This window comes from Microcaecilia unicolor, chromosome 3 (genome assembly GCF_901765095.1).
Source record: "Microcaecilia unicolor chromosome 3, aMicUni1.1, whole genome shotgun sequence".
NCBI lineage: Eukaryota > Metazoa > Chordata > Amphibia > Gymnophiona > Siphonopidae > Microcaecilia > Microcaecilia unicolor.
In genome coordinates, this window is record NC_044033.1 from 467,391,948 (window position 1) to 467,407,711 (window position 15,764).

At 44.9% G+C, this 15,764-nt stretch overlaps 1 protein-coding gene across 1 annotated transcript in view; it reads left to right on the forward strand.

The window, feature by feature from the left end:
- The window catches only part of PHF3 (PHD finger protein 3), a 264,231-nt gene that overhangs the window by 205,583 nt on the left and 42,884 nt on the right, over positions 1-15,764 (forward strand).

A 15,764-nucleotide genomic window follows, 5' to 3' on the forward strand; every position in this document is an offset into this window, starting at 1 on the left:
ACTTCACAGAATTAGAAATACGGGACCTTTGCATGTGTCCATTCACTCTGCTCTTCCGGTTTCCGGTTTCACATAAAGTTTCATGAAAGTTCAAGACAAACCCCAACACACTTCTCTGGGGATGAACAACTCCACTTGCAATAGATTTCAGGCACTACATAAGCAGAATGAGACTTTCAATCTCATAACTGCTGTTACTCCAGTCCTTAAGCAAGCATCGGCTCCTCTATGCAGGACCGCATTTCGTTCTCTTCATCAGGAGGAACCACCATATCCCCTAAAATTACACAATTCCACTGTCACCCCTTCAATTCAAACCTCTAAACAAATTACTATCTCATCAAAATATAATGTTTTATATATAATAACTGCACTTACTTTAACCAATTCTGTTTGGCAGCGTGCCAACAAAGGACTTTCTCAGGCCGGGACCCAACTGCCGTGGCTCTGAACTAACCAGGGAGAATCAAAACCCCCACCCTTATATCTTCCCACAATGCATAGCTTCTTTTTTCTTTTTTTCTTCTCCCTTAAAGAAACAGGCACTTAAATCCATTCTACCTCTTGATTAAGCCCCATGGGTGTCACTGTTCGCCATGTATAAATATATCTCTGTTCTATGGCTAACAATCTAGAACTGATGTCACCCCCACGGCTCCTGTCTAGGGGAATTTGTGTTAGTATCACACACTTTAACTGATCTACAGTGTGATTACACTCATACCAATGAGCAACCAAAGGGCACATCATTTTCTTCAAACGTAAATTACTTACATGCTCTGCTAGTCTGTTCTTTAAGGGACGTTTAGTGTGACCTATATAATAAAGTTCACAAGGACACATAATGCAATACACCACTTGGGAGCTATTGCAGTTAGTATTATACCTTAATATGAATTCTTTATCACTGTGGGGTATACCAATCTTTTCAGTGTTTAGGGAAAAGCGGCAATATACACATCTCCCACATGGGGAGTGTCTGCCTTCCTCCTCTCTTTGTTTTGATTTCTTTAGTAATTCTCCCACATTAGCTTGTCGTCTATAAGCTACTTTGGGGTGTTCCCTAAATTCTGGGTGTATCGAAAGAACATGCCAGTGCTTATGTATAATACTGCTAATATTAGATGCTTTTAAAGAAAACGGAATAACACATGCCAATGCCTTCGAAGGAGATCTTGACTTGGGTAACATTAACCAAGGGCGGTGGGCATATAATGCCCTTTTGTATGCATTTTTAAGGATCTTCATTGGGTAACCCCGAGCTCTAAATCTTTCTATCATTTCAGCAGCCTGTTTCTTGAATTCTGAGATAGAGGAGCATAATCGTCTAAGACGCAGTAATTGACCAACCGGTATCCCTTTTTTTAAACCCTGATGGTGGAAACTCTGATAATGTAACAAAACGTTGCGATCAGTGGGTTTGCGAAAAATAGTAGTCGCAAACCCTTTTTCTTTTGTTCTAATTATTTTAATATCAAGGAACTCTATTTCATTTTGGGCTATTCGAGAAGTGAATTTAATATTAGAATCTACACTATTTAAATACTCCAGAAATAACCTTAATTCTACCATAGGGCCATGCCACAACATTATCACATCATCAATATATCGTTTCCAAGATGTAATATATTGAAACCATCTGGACGCATACACATATCTTTTCTCAAAGTGCATCATATAGAGGCATGCTAATGACGGAGCAACACTTGCCCCCATAGCTACCCCCTTTATCTGTTTATAAAATAGATCTTCAAATTTGAAGTAATTATGGCATACCACCCACGTTAATAATTGCTTCAATACTTCAATTTTGAGCTGCGAAATGTGGAGATTTTCAAATTGCTCACATGCTATCTGTATAGCTCTGTCTTGGGGAATATTTGTGTAAAGGGCAACTACGTCCAACCCCACCATGTAAAGATCTTTTTTATTCAATGTGGGTTCTAGCTGTTCAAGCATTTGTATATAATGCATAGAATCTCTCACGTATGATTCTGCCCTCGAAACCAGGGGGTTCAATATCATATCAATGTATTTAGATAGAGGCTCTAATACTGAGTTCTTAGTGGATACTATTGGGCGGCCGGGAGGGTCCCTGGTAGATTTATGGATTTTAGGGATAAAGTAGATATAAGGAATAGCAGGACATGGATGGCACAAAAATTGTTTTTCTTTTTTTGTAAGAATATCTTTCATTGCTGCTTCATTCACATATATCTCAATTTCTGATTGTAATTGTTTCGTGGGGTCAGCATCTAACAATATATAATATTGGTCTTGACCCAACTGTCCAATCGCTTCTTGTTTATATTTATCCCTGTCCATAATCACCACGGAACCCCCCTTGTCGGCTCTTTGGATAACTATATTCTGATTGTTGGCCAGCTCTTGAATACCACGCCGTTGTAACCCTGAAATATTACTCCATTCGTTCCCCCTTCTTTCCTCTAATTTAGCAAGATCGTATAAGACCAATTTTTGAAAAGCTTGAATCATAGGGTCTATTGTTCCCGGGGGTACCCACCTGGAGATATGACCTGTGCGAGGAAATATGGGCTCTTGATTTGTATCATCTGAATTGCCAAAATATAATCGTAATCTAAGTTCTCTAAAGAAGCGATATAAACCCCGCCTGGTTTCAAAGGGATCATACCTGCTAGATGGAACAAAGGATAATCCCCTAGTCAAGACCTCCTTCTGCATTGGTGACAATGTACTATTTGAAATATTAATAACAGTGTTTATTTCTTGGGCAGCTTCTTGGTTTTGGGTCCTTTGAGCCCTCCCTTTAGTTCGCCTGTTGTGTTGGGCCCTCCATTTTATTACGTGTATAACCTCTTTCATCGTCACCCGATGATTCACTGGACGACAATTTAAATTGTACTTTTCTACCACCAAGTTTACCCCTACGAGTACGGCGTTTTTTGTCCATCCAGCTATAGACATAACCCTTAGTGTAGTCATATTCATCCCTGCGAAATTTTGCTATTTTAATCGCTCTTTGGTTATTAGTATACTCCTCTATTTTTGAGTTATGTTCTTTTAGATTTTTCTCAAATGTTCCTTTATCCTGAACACCCCTCATGGCATTCTGTTTTTGAAACAACCCCGGTGATATACCGGATTCTTTTTTAAGGATAGGAGATCAAGGGCCCAACACAACAGGCGAACTAAAGGGAGGGCTCAAAGGACCCAAAACCAAGAAGCTGCCCAAGAAATAAACACTGTTATTAATATTTCAAATAGTACATTGTCACCAATGCAGAAGGAGGTCTTGACTAGGGGATTATCCTTTGTTCCATCTAGCAGGTATGATCCCTTTGAAACCAGGCGGGGTTTATATCGCTTCTTTAGAGAACTTAGATTACGATTATATTTTGGCAATTCAGATGATACAAATCAAGAGCCCATATTTCCTCGCACAGGTCATATCTCCAGGTGGGTACCCCCGGGAACAATAGACCCTATGATTCAAGCTTTTCAAAAATTGGTCTTATACGATCTTGCTAAATTAGAGGAAAGAAGGGGGAACGAATGGAGTAATATTTCAGGGTTACAACGGCGTGGTATTTAAGAGCTGGCCAACAATCAGAATATAGTTATCCAAAGAGCCGACAAGGGGGGTTCCGTGGTGATTATGGACAGGGATAAATATAAACAAGAAGCGATTGGACAGTTGGGTCAAGACCAATATTATATATTGTTAGATGCTGACCCCACGAAACAATTACAATCAGAAATTGAGATATATGTGAATGAAGCAGCAATGAAATATATTCTTACAAAAAAAGAAAAACAATTTTTGTGCCATCCATGTCCTGCTATTCCTTATATCTACTTTATCCCTAAAATCCATAAATCTACCAGGGACCCTCCCGGGCCGCCCAATAGTATCCACTAAGAACTCAGTATTAGAGCCTCTATCTAAATACATTGATATGATATTGAACCCCCTGGTTTCGAGGGCAGAATCATACGTGAGAGATTCTATGCATTATATACAAATGCTTGAACAGCTAGAACCCACATTGAATAAAAAAGATCTTTACATGGTGGGGTTGGACGTAGTTGCCCTTTACACAAATATTCCCCAAGACAGAGCTATACAGATAGCATGTGAGCAATTTGAAAATCTCCACATTTCGCAGCTCAAAATTGAAGTATTGAAGCAATTATTAACGTGGGTGGTATGCCATAATTACTTCAAATTTGAAGATCTATTTTATAAACAGATAAAGGGGGTAGCTATGGGGGCAAGTGTTGCTCCGTCATTAGCATGCCTCTATATGATGCACTTTGAGAAAAGATATGTGTATGCGTCCAGATGGTTTCAATATATTACATCTTGGAAACGATATATTGATGATGTGATAATGTTGTGGCATGGCCCTATGGTAGAATTAAGGTTATTTCTGGAGTATTTAAATAGTGTAGATTCTAATATTAAATTCACTTCTCGAATAGCCCAAAATGAAATAGAGTTCCTTGATATTAAAATAATTAGAACAAAAGAAAAAGGGTTTGCGACTACTATTTTTCGCAAACCCACTGATCGCAACGTTTTGTTACATTATCAGAGTTTCCACCATCAGGGTTTAAAAAAAGGGATACCGGTTGGTCAATTACTGCGTCTTAGACGATTATGCTCCTCTATCTCAGAATTCAAGAAACAGGCTGCTGAAATGATAGAAAGATTTAGAGCTCGGGGTTACCCAATGAAGATCCTTAAAAATGCATACAAAAGGGCATTATATGCCCACCGCCCTTGGTTAATGTTACCCAAGTCAAGATCTCCTTCGAAGGCATTGGCATGTGTTATTCCGTTTTCTTTAAAAGCATCTAATATTAGCAGTATTATACATAAGCACTGGCATGTTCTTTCGATACACCCAGAATTTAGGGAACACCCCAAAGTAGCTTATAGACGACAAGCTAATGTGGGAGAATTACTAAAGAAATCAAAACAAAGAGAGGAGGAAGGCAGACACTCCCCATGTGGGAGATGTGTATATTGCCGCTTTTCCCTAAACACTGAAAAGATTGGTATACCCCACAGTGATAAAGAATTCATATTAAGGTATAATACTAACTGCAATAGCTCCCAAGTGGTGTCTTGCATTATGTGTCCTTGTGAACTTTATTATATAGGTCACACTAAACGTCCCTTAAAGAACAGACTAGCAGAGCATGTAAGTAATTTACGTTTGAAGAAAATGATGTGCCCTTTGGTTGCTCATTGGTATGAGTGTAATCACACTGTAGATCAGTTAAAGTGTGTGATACTAACACAAATTCCCCTAGACAGGAGCCGTGGGGGTGACATCAGTTCTAGATTGTTAGCCATAGAACAGAGATATATTTATACATGGCGAACAGTGACACCCATGGGGCTTAATCAAGAGGTAGAATGGATTTAAGTGCCTGTTTCTTTAAGGGAGAAGAAAAAAGAAAAAAGAAGCTATGCATTGTGGGAAGATATAAGGGTGGGGGTTTTGATTCTCCCTGGTTAGTTCAGAGCCACGGCAGTTGGGTCCCGGCCTGAGAAAGTCCTTTGTTGGCACGCTGCCAAACAGAATTGGTTAAAGTAAGTGCAGTTATTATATATAAAACATTATATTTTGATGAGATAGTAATTTGTTTAGAGGTTTGAATTGAAGGGGTGACAGTGGAATTGTGTAATTTTAGGGGATATGGTGGTTCCTCCTGATGAAGAGAACGAAATGCGGTCCTGCATAGAGGAGCCGATGCTTGCTTAAGGACTGGAGTAACAGCAGTTATGAGATTGAAAGTCTCATTCTGCTTATGTAGTGCCTGAAATCTATTGCAAGTGGAGTTGTTCATCCCCAGAGAAGTGTGTTGGGGTTTGTCTTGAACTTTCATGAAACTTTATGTGAAACCGGAAACCGGAAGAGCAGAGTGAATGGACACATGCAAAGGTCCCGTATTTCTAATTCTGTGAAGTCTCTTTGAGAGACAAGAAATTATGAACTCTGACACAGTGTGTAATGATATTCAATAAAGTCATGTATATATAAATCCTCCTTGTTATAGATTTTCTATGCAGGTACTATAAGGTGTGAATGAGTATGAAAGATATAAGAGAACATTGTTTGTGAATAAAGGTTTTAAACACACGTGAGCAGGTTTTGAAGCACACGTGTTTAATAAAGATATTTTGTATTCAATAAGACTGGAGCTATTTAGTGATTGATAACAGAGGAGTTTATGACACTTTTGATGTTGCGTCCAGGGCCGCTGCTCAAGGTGTGGTGATGCGCAGGCTCTCATGGCTGCGTGCCGCCGACCTGGAGAATAGACTCCAGCAGCGGATTGCGGACTCGCCTTGCCGTGCGGACAACATTTTTGGAGAAAAAGTCGAGCAGGTGGTAGAGTCTCTCCACCAGCGGGACACCGCATTCGACAAGTTCTCCCGCCGGCAGCCTTCAGCCTCTACCTCTACAGGTAGACGATTTTTCGGGGGAAGGAAGACTGGTCCCTATGCTTCTGGTAAGCGTAGGTACAATCCTCCTTCCCGACAGCCTGCGGCCCAGGCTAAGCCCCAGCGCGCGCGCTCTCGTCAGCAGCGTGCGCCTCAGCAAGGCCCCGCGGCTCCCCAGCAAAAGCAAGGGGCGAGCTTTTGACTGGCTCCAGCAGAGCATAGCCGACATCCAAGTGTCAGTGCCGGGCGACCTGCCGGTCGGGGGGAGGTTGAAAGCTTTTCACCAAAGGTGGCCTCTCATAACCTCGATCAGTGGGTTCTCCAAATAGTCCGGCAGGGATACACCCTCAATTTGGCCTCAAAACCTCCAAATTGTCCACCGGGAGCTCAGTCTTACAGCTTCCAGCACAAGCAGGTACTTGCAGAGGAACTCTCCGCCCTTCTCAGCGCCAATGCGGTCGAGCCCGTGCCATCCGGGCAAGAAGGGCTGGGATTCTATTCCAGGTACTTCCTTGTGGAAAGAAAACAGGGGGGATGCGTCCCATCCTAGACCTAAGGGCCCTGAACAAATATCTCGTAAAAGAAAAGTTCAGGATGCTTTCCCTGGGCACCCTTCTCCCCATGATTCAGCAAAACGATTGGCTATGCTCTCTGGACTTGAAGGATGCCTACACACACATCCCGATACTGCCAGCTCACAGACAGTATCTGCGATTTCAGTTGGGCACACGCCACTTCCAGTACTGTGTGCTACCCTTTGGGCTCGCCTCTGCGCCCAGGGTGTTCACAAAGTGCCTAGCTGTTGTAGCAGCGGCACTTCGCAGGCTGGGGGTGCACGTGTTCCCATATCTCGACGATTGGCTGGTGAAGAACACATCCGAGGCAGGAGCCCTGCAGTCCATGCAGATGACTATTCGCCTCCTGGAGCTACTGGGGTTTGTGATAAATTACCCAAAGTCCCATCTTCTCCCAGTGCAGAAACTCGAATTCATAGGAGCCCTGCTGGATTCTCGGACAGCTCGCGCCTATCTTCCAGAGGCGAGAGCCAACAACTTGTTGTCCCTCGTCTCGCGGGTGCGTGCGTCCCAGCAGATCACAGCTCGGCAGATGTTGAGATTGCTGGGCCACATGGCCTCCACAGTTCATGTGACTCCCATGGCCCGCCTCCACATGAGATCTGCTCAATGGACCCTAGCCTCCCAGTGGTATCAGGCCGCTGGGGGTCTAGAGGACGTGATCCACTTGTCCACGAGTTTTCTCAAATCCCTGTATTGGTGGACGATTTGCTCCAATTTGACTCTGGGACGTCCCTTCCAAATTCCTCAGCCACAAAAAGTGCTGACCACGGATGCGTCTCTCCTGGGATAGGGAGCTCATGTCGATGGTCTTCACACCCAAGGAAGTTGGTCCCTCCAAGAACGCGATCTACAGATCAATCTTCTGGAGTTGCGAGCGATCTGGAACGCTCTGAAGGCTTTCAGAGATCGGCTGTCCCACCAAATTATCCAAATTCAGACAGACAACCAGGTTGCCATGTACTATGTCAACAAGCAGGGGGGCACCGGATCTCGCCCCCTGTGTCAGGAAGCCGTCAGCATGTGGCTCTGGGCCCGCCGTCTCGGCATGGTGCTCCAAGCCACATATCTGGCAGGCGTAAACAACAGTCTGGCCGACAGACTGAGCCGGATTATGCAACCTCACGAGTGGTCGCTCAACTCCAGAGTGGTGCGCCAGATCTTTCAAGCGTGGGGCACCCCCTTGGTGGATCTCTTCGCATCTCGAGTGAACTACAAAGTCCCTCAGTTCTGTTCCAGGCTTCAGGCCCCCGGCAGACTAGCATCGGATGCCTTCCTCCTGGATTGGGGGGAGGGCCTGCTGTATGCTTATCCTCCCATCCCTCTGGTGGGGAGGACTTTGTTGAAACTCAAGCAAGACCGAGGCACCATGATTCTGATTGCTCCTTTTTGGCCGCGTCAGATCTGGTTCCCCCTTCTTCTGGAGTTATCCTCCGAAGAACCGTGGAGATTGGAGTGTTTTCCGACCCTCATCACACAGGACGAGGGGGCGCTTCTGCATCCCAACCTCCAGTCTCTGGCTCTCACGGCCTGGATGTTGAGGGCGTAGACTTTGCCTCTTTGGGTCTGTCAGAGGGTGTCTCCAGCATCTTGCTTGCTTCCAGGAAAGACTCCACTAAGAGAAGTTACTTCTTCCATTGGAGGAGGTTTGCCGTCTGGTGTGACAGCAAGGCCCTAGATCCTCGCTCTTGTGCTACACAGACCCTGCTTGAATACCTTCTGCACTTGTCTGAGTCTGGTCTCAAGACCAACTCTGTAAGGGTTCACCTTAGTGCAATCAGTGCATACCATTACCGTGTGGAAGGTAAGCCGATCTCGGGACAGCCTTTAGTTGTTCGCTTCATGAGAGGTTTGCTTTTGTCAAAGCCCCCTGTCAAGCCTCCTACAGTGTCATGGGATCTCAATGTCGTTCTCACCCAGCTGATGAAACCTCCTTTTGAGCCACTGAATTCCTGCCATCTGAAGTACTTGACCTGGAAGGTCATTTTCTTGGTGGCAGTTACTTCAGCTCGTAGAGTCAGTGAGCTTCAGGCCCTGGTAGCCCAGGCCCCGTACACCAAATTTCATCATAACAGAGTAGTCCTCCGCACTCACCCTAAGTTCCTGCCGAAGGTTGTGTCGGAGTTCCATCTGAACCAGTCAATTGTCTTGCCAACATTTTTTCCCCGTCCTCATTCCTGCCCTGCTGAACGTCAGCTGCACACATTGGACTGCAAGAGAGCATTGGCCTTCTACCCGGAGCGGACACAGCCCACCAGACAGTCCGCCCAGTTGTTTGTTTCTTTTGACCCCAATAGGAGGGGAGTGGCTGTAGGGAAACGCACCATATCCAATTGGCTAGCAGATTGCATTTTCTTCACTTACGCCCAGGCGGGGCTGGCTCTTGAGGGTCATGTCACGGCTCATAATGTTAGAGCCATGGCTGCGTCGGTAGCCCACTTGAAGTCAGCCTCCATTGAAGAAATTTGCAAAGCTGCGACGTGGTCATCTGTCCACACATTCACATCTCATTACTGCCTGCAGCAGGATACCCGACGCGACAGTCGGTTCGGGCAGTCAGTTCTTCAGAACCTGTTTGGGCTTTAGGATCCAACTCCACCCCCCGAGGGCCCTGTTTGTTCTGTTCCAGGCTGCACTCTCAGTTAGTTGGTAAATTTTTTTAGGTCAATCTCAGTTATGTCCTCGCCGTTGCGAGGCCCAATTGACCATGGTTGTTGTTTTGAGTGAGCCTGGGGGCTAGGGATACCCCATCAGTGAGAACAAGCAGCCTGCTTGTCCTCGGAGAAAGTGAATGCTACATACCTGTAGAAGGTATTCTCCGAGGACAGCAGGCTGATTGTTCTCACAAACCCGCCCGCCTCCCCTTTGGAGTTGAGTCTTCCCTTGAAGTGTATTGTCTTGCTACATACTGGACTGGCCGGCTCGAGCCGGTTTCGGGCGGGAAGACGGCCGCGCATGCGCGGTGCGCATGGGCGCGCGAGGACTAGCAAAGGCCTTTGCTAGTAAACTTTCCGATGGAGGGGGCTGCCGAGGACGTCAACCCATCAGTGAGAACAATCAGCCTGCTGTCCTCGGAGAATACCTTCTACAGGTATGTAGCATTCGCTTTGGATAGTGTGGAAAAATAAGAGCAGCAAGCAATAATAGCAGAAACAGCAGCAGGCAAAGTATCCAATCACAAAGAAGTTCCTCAGCAGTAGGGAGGAGTGAGTGGAGTTGACAGAGAATTAAAATGTGCTGTGTGGTTAAAAACAGTAGCAGCAATCAATAATGGGTAGAGGAACACTAGCATATGTCTGAATCGCAGCATTACGAGAAGTGTATGGCAGGGTCCATTGTAAACACTGTGGATACGACTACAGTGCATTCCTCCCTCTCCTTTGCCTTATATTTTATTTATTTACTAGTAAAAAAGGCCCATTTCTGTCAGAAATGAAATGGGCGCTAGCAAGGTTTTCCTCGGCATGTATGTTTGAGAGAGAGAGTGTGTGTGTTAGAGAGAGACAGTGTGTGTGTGTGTGTGTTTGTGTGAGAGAGTGTGTGAGAGACAGAGTGTCTGTGTGTGTGAGACTGTGTGTGTGTGACAGAGAGATAGGAGTGTGTTAGAGAGTGTGTCAGAGTGTATGCGAGAGACAGTGAGTGTGTGCCCTCCCCCTCAGGACCCCCCTCCCCCCCCCCTTATGGTCTAAGGACCCCCCTCCACCCCACCTCTCTGGTCTCAGGACCCCCCTCACCCCCTCCTTTCCCCTGCCCTCCTCCAGCCACCCATGTCCAGCGACCCTACTCTCCCCCTGCCCCCCCTGCAGCCACCCATGTCCAGCGACCCTCCTCTCTCTCCTGCCCCCCCTGCAGCCACCCATGTCCAACGACCCTCCTCTCTCCCCTGCCCCCCCTGCAACCACCCATGTGCAGCGACCCTCCTCTCCCTCTGGCCCCCCCTCCAGCCACCCATGTCCAACGACCCTGTTCTCTCACCTGCCCCCCCTCCAGCCACCCAGGTTGTGTAGCGAATTCTTCGGGGCAGGCAGGAAAGATCCCCGGTCCTGCCTGCCTGCTGCTGGCGTTGACCCTCCCCCGCTGCCGGATGTCTGTTCAAAATGGCCGCCGAGACTTCCAGTTGCGGACTCGCGAGACTTCTGCTGAAGTCTGGGAGGCTGCCCTTGTAATTCTCAGTTGATATTGTGTATCTGGATTTTCAAAATGCATTGACAAGTTACCTCATGAAAGGCTACAGAGGAAATTGGAGGGTTATGGGATAGGAGGAAATGTCCTATTGTGGATTAAAAACTGGTTGAAGGATAGGAAACAGAGTGGGGTTAAATGGGCAGTATTCACAATGGAGAAGGGTAGTTAGTGGGGTTCCTCAGGGGTCTGTGCTAGGACCGCTGCTTTTTAATATATTTATAAATGATTTAGAGATGGGAGTAACTAGCAAGGTAATTAAATTTGCTGATGACACAGAGTTATTCAAAGTCGTTAACTCGCGATAGGATTGAAAAATTACAGAAGGACCTTACGAGACTGGGAGACTGAGCGACTAAATGGCAGATGACGTTTAATGTGAGCAAGTGCAAGGTGATGCATGTGGGAAAAAAGAACCTGAATTATAGCTACGTCATGCAAGGTTCCACGTTAGGAGTTACGGACCAAGAAAGGGATCTGGGTGTCATCGTCGATAATACACTGAAACCTTCTGCTCAGTGTGCTGCTGCGGCTAGGAAAGCGAATAGAATGTTGGGTATTATTAGGAAAGGTATGGAAAACAGGTGTGAGGATGTTATAATGCCGTTGTTTCGCTCCATGGTGCGACCGCACCTTGAGTATTGTGTTCAATTCTGGTCGCCACATCTCAAGAAAGATATAGTAGAATTGGAAAAGGTGCAACGAAGGGCGACTAAAATGATAGCGGGGATGGGACGACTTGCCTGTGAAGAAAGACTAAGGAGGCTAGGGCTTTTCAGCTTGGAGAAGAGAGGGCTGAGGGTAGACATGATAGAGGTATATAAAATAATGAGTGGAGTGGAACAGGTGGATGTGAAGCGTCTGTTCACGCTTACCAAAAATTCTAGGACTAGGGGGCATGCGATGAAACTATAGTGTAGTAAATTTAAAACAAATTGGAGAAACTTTTTCTTCACCCAACACATAATTAAACTCTGGAATTCGTTTCTGGAGAACGTGGTGAAGGCGGTTAGCTTAGCAGAGTTTAAAAAGGGGTTAGAGAGGGTTCAATTAAATATTCTCTCTAGGAGGCAAGATGGCGTCTGAGAGGGAGCTTTGAAAAGACGCTCCAGATCTATTACCTATTTACCTCTTAAACTCCTGCTCGGCAATGCCCAAGAGGATGGGCAGGCAAAGAGTTGGTCCCGCGGCTCCAGCTTTGCCGTCGGTTTCAACTTTGGAGCGTTACTTCACCCCGGGAGCAATGTCGGGAGTCTCTATTCCGCTGACGGAGAGAGCGGAAGAAGGAGAGCCGCCTCACCGTCTGGAAACTGAAACAACATTGAGCCCCGAGCAGCGGTTAGCCCTGCCTATGCCGGCAGATACGCCAGGAAGGGACCGAGAAACCCCTAGTACCCAGGAGGTGAAAGGGAAACTCGGCGCGGGACCCACCCTGGTTGAAACTCTGCCGACAGTAACAACACACGAGGTGTTGGGACTGAATGACGGGAAGGACTTGACTCGAGACCATTCTTCAGAGGGAGTGGGGCTGTTGGAGCACCCTATTCAGATGGAAGTATCAAGTAAGTTTTTACTTGCTGAGAAACCAGAAAATATAACGTTAGACACCATTTGGGAGGCACTAAAGAAACTGGAAGCGTTGTTTGTACAAAAGCTTACCCCTTTATCAGATCAATCTCAGCTGTTGTTGAATAAAATACCAGTCCTAGAAGGACAAATACAAACTGTGGACAATTTAGTAGAAAATAATTTGCAAGAAATACGAAATTTACAGCAAGTGCAAACCAATTTAATTAAAGAGAATCAATATCTACAGAACAAAATTGAAACCTTAGAGAATGCACAGAGAGCTAATACTCTTCGATTGATAAATTTTCCTAAGCAACCAATGATAGCTCCATTAATAACTTTTAAAAATTATTTAGGTGAAGTTCTGGGCATACCCACCTATTTCAAGAATTTATTTCCTACCACCTTATAAGAGAAAAGAGAATCAACAAGCATCACAACAAGGAAATGAAATCCCATTTGATACTTTGGATTTAAATTTGACTCAAACTTTGGAAGATGATAACTTGGGATTAATACCAATGACTCTAATTGTCTCTTTTGTACTACAGCCGGATAGGGACTGGATATTAAACCAATTTTTCCGTCATAGAGAACAGCTTTTTATGAACTATAAAATAAGAATGTTTCCGGATGTCTCTAGGGCTACCCAAAAACAGCGTAAAGAATTCCTTAAACTTCGCCCAAAAATTCAACAGTTGGGCGCTATCTGGTGGTTGAATTTTCCATGTAAATGTGTAGTTAAGTTGCATTCGGTCAAATATATATTTTTTGACCCTATGCAATTTGGCTCCTTTTTGGATGCAAAAATAGCCTTACTGCCCTCTGATCAGTTAAGACAAATTACATCAACTCCGTGAATTATTAGGACTCCCGGAACTCCCTCTCATTCTCCAGTTCCTTAAGCAAAGAATTTGTAGGTTATTCTTTTGCTATTTCCTGAAAATATTAGTATGCCTCCTGTTTTGTGGACTATAGATGAATAATTAATATGTTTAAAAATCTCAGCTTATATTGTAATATAATTTTCTTGTAACTTATTTTGTCCTTTGACCCTTTGTTATTTCAATGTAAGAAGGGAATTTGCTATTTTTATTTTTCCTTTGTTAAATCATCTTTGCCAAACAAGATATGTTCTTGTAATTAATGTAAAATTCTAATAAATAAAAAAAAAAAAAAGGGGGTTAGACGGTTTCCTAAAGGACAAGTTCATAAACCACTACTAAATGGACTTGGGAAAAATCCACAATTCCAGGAATAACATGTATAGAATGTTTGTACGTTTGGGAAGCTTGCCAGGTGCCCTTGGCCTGGATTGGCTGCTGTTGTGGACAGGATGCTTGTCTCGATGGACCCTTGGTCTTTTCCCAGTGTGGCATTACTTATGTACTTATAAGACCTTAAAAGCCTATGTCACCCATTTTATTGAAGAGACAAAACATATGTGAGTACTAAGAGCCTGTGTTTCTTTTTCTCAATATGCAGTCTCTCCTGTTTTTCTTTTTTTTTCATATAGTTAGATCTTAACCTTTATATTATTGAACCGAGGGAGATTTATATACAGTGGGGGAAATAAGTATTTGATCCCTTGCTGATTTTGTAAGTTTGCCCACTGACAAAGACATGAGCAGCCCATAATTGAAGGGTAGGTTATTGGTAACAGTGAGAGATAGCACATCACAAATTAAATCCGGAAAATCACATTGTGGAAAGTATATGAATTTATTTGCATTCTGCAGAGGGAAATAAGTATTTAATCCCTCTGGCAAACAAGACCTAATACTTGGTGGCAAAACCCTTGTTGGCAAGCACAGCGGTCAGACGTCTTCTGTAGTTGATGATGAGGTTTGCACACATGTCAGGAGGAATTTTGGTCCACTCCTCTTTGCAGATCATCTCTAAATCATTAAGAGTTCTGGGCTGTCGCTTGGCAACTCGCAGCTTCAGCTCCCTCCATAAGTTTTCAATGGGATTAAGGTCTGGTGACTGGCTAGGCCACTCCATGACCCTAATGTGCTTCTTCCTGAGCCACTCCTTTGTTGCCTTGGCTGTATGTTTTGGGTCATTGTCGTGCTGGAAGACCCAGCCACGACCCATTTTTAAGGCCCTGGCGGAGGGAAGGAGGTTGTCACTCAGAATTGTACGGTACATGGCCCCATCCATTCTCCCATTGATGCGGTGAAGTAGTCCTGTGCCCTTAGCAAAGAAACACCCCCAAAACATAACATTTCCACCTCCATGCTTGACAGTGGGGACGGTGTTCTTTGGGTCATAGGCAGCATTTCTCTTCCTCCAAACACGGCGAGTTGAGTTCATGCCAAAGAGCTCAATTTTTGTCTCATCTGACCACAGCACCTTCTCCCAATCACTCTCGGCATCATCCAGGTGTTCACTGGCAAACTTCAGACGGGCCGTCACATGTGCCTTCCGGAGCAGGGGGACCTTGCGGGCACTGCAGGATTGCAATCCGTTATGTCGTAATGTGTTACCAATGGTTTTCGTGGTGACAGTGGTCCCAGCTGCCTTGAGATCATTGACAAGTTCCCCCCTTGTAGTTGTAGGCTGATTTCTAACCTTCCTCATGATCAAGGATACCCCACGAGGTGAGATTTTGCGTGGAGCCCCAGATCTTTGTCGATTGACAGTCATTTTGTACTTCTTCCATTTTCTTACTATGGCACCAACAGTTGTCTCCTTCTCGCCCAGCGTCTTACTGATGGTTTTGTAGCCCATTCCAGCCTTGTGCAGGTGTATGATCTTGTCCCTGACATCCTTAGACAGCTCCTTGCTCTTGGCCATTTTGTAGAGGTTAGAGTCTGACTGATTCACTGAGTCTGTGGACAGGTGTCTTTCATACAGGTGACCATTGCCGACAGCTGTCTGTCATGCAGGTAACAAGTTGATTTGGAGCATCTACCTGGTCTGTAGGGGCCAGATCTCTTACTGGTTGGTGGGGGGATCAAATACTTATTTCCCTCTGCAGAATGCAAATAAATTCA